This window comes from Galeopterus variegatus, unplaced genomic scaffold, assembly GCF_000696425.1.
Source record: "Galeopterus variegatus unplaced genomic scaffold, G_variegatus-3.0.2 Scaffold12900, whole genome shotgun sequence".
Classification (NCBI taxonomy): Eukaryota; Metazoa; Chordata; class Mammalia; order Dermoptera; family Cynocephalidae; genus Galeopterus; species Galeopterus variegatus.
In genome coordinates, this window is record NW_007739011.1 from 3,573 (window position 1) to 5,084 (window position 1,512).

The 1,512-nt window shown below is 51.1% G+C and overlaps 1 pseudogene; it reads left to right on the forward strand.

Moving 5' to 3' along the window:
• LOC103581368 overlaps nt 1–1,045 on the forward strand; it is a 2,334-nt pseudogene extending 1,289 nt beyond the window's left edge.
• Nucleotides 1,046–1,512: the final 467 nt, after the last annotated feature.

Below are 1,512 nucleotides of genomic sequence, written 5' to 3' on the forward strand. Positions count from 1 at the left end.
GTGCGCGAGGCGCGGCGGAGGCTGGGGAGGGCCCGGCCCTGCCGGCTGCGGCTTCGTGAGACGGCCCGGGGACGCGAGGCCGAGCGGGAGGCAGAGGCCGCGCGGACAGCGGAACGCGAGCGGGAGACTGACCGCTGGAGAGTCAAGGGCGTGCGGAGGTGGAGGAGAAGGAGCGGGAGCGAGAGCTCAGAGCTGCCGCCGATGGTGGATTATCTGAAGTGAGGAAAAAACAAGCAGACAAAGAATGGTGGATATTCTTCGGGCTTTGGAGAAGTTGAGGAAACTGAGGAAAGAGGCTGCGGCAGGAAAGGGGTTTGTCCTCCAGCATCAGCGGATGAGACTTTGGAGCACCATCTTCAGCGGCTGAGGAAACTCATTGAAAAACGCCCTGAACTCTATGAAGCTGAAGAGAGAGCCCGCCGAGTTATGTTGGAAGGAGAACAAGAAGAAGAGAGGAAAAGAAAATTGGGGGAAAAAAAACAGAGAAAAGAGAAAGAGAAAACATTATCTCAGAAACGTGAAATTGAGTCCACGTTATTTGGGGATCCAGACGAGTTTCCACCTGCTCACCTGTTGCAGCCTTTCCGGCAATATTACCTCCAAGCTGAGCTCCCCCTGCCAGCTCTGGTCCAGGTAAGGCACGACTGGGATCAGTACCTGGTGCCATCTGATCATCCCAAAGGCAGCTCCGTTCCCCAAGGATGGGTCCTTCCCCCGCTCCCAAGCAGCGACATCTGGGCTACCGCCATTAAGCTGCATTAAAGTAAAGTAAAGATGCTCCAGGATCTATTTCGAGCTCTCAATGTTAGTGATGCTGCCATCTTGTGCTGAGAACTAAATTGCAACTTCTAAACTTCGTGTGGCATTGCCCTACCCTGAAGTTACACTTTCCTTCTGTGCTCTGTCCTGGCTAGAGGGGCCTCTTGAATCAGGAGATTAATATTGTTCTTCAAGAAAGGATCTAGGTGAACTGAGGTTATTACCACAGGCAGTGGCCTTGGTTCACCAAATCTGCCTCTGTTTTGAGGGGCTTGGTCCAGAGTGATTTGTTAATTTACTCCCCCCCCCTTTTTGTCTTTTTTTACTGACCGGTAAGGGGATCGCAACCCTCGGTGTCACGCCCGTACCGGGGACCAGCAACGGGATCACAACCCTCGGTGTTGCAACCGCATCGTGCTCAGCCAGTGAGCGGGAACCTGTCTCCACATGGGATCCGAACCCTCGGCTGGTGCGCCGCTGCACTCCCAAGCGGCGCACTCTCCAGTGCGCCACCGGGCCGGCCCCAATTTACTCTAACTTTATCAATCCTTGTATAATTTTAGTTTCATGGTAGGTGTATTAGAAACTACTTGGGTTTTAATTTGCATTTCCCCCATGACTAATAATATTAAGTACTTTTTCATGTGCTTATGAGCCATTTGAATATCTACTTTTTCAAGTTCCTGCTCAAGTTTTTTTTCTGTTTTGTTGGGTTGTTTATTGATTAGTAGGAGATTTTTAAACCTTTTTGAT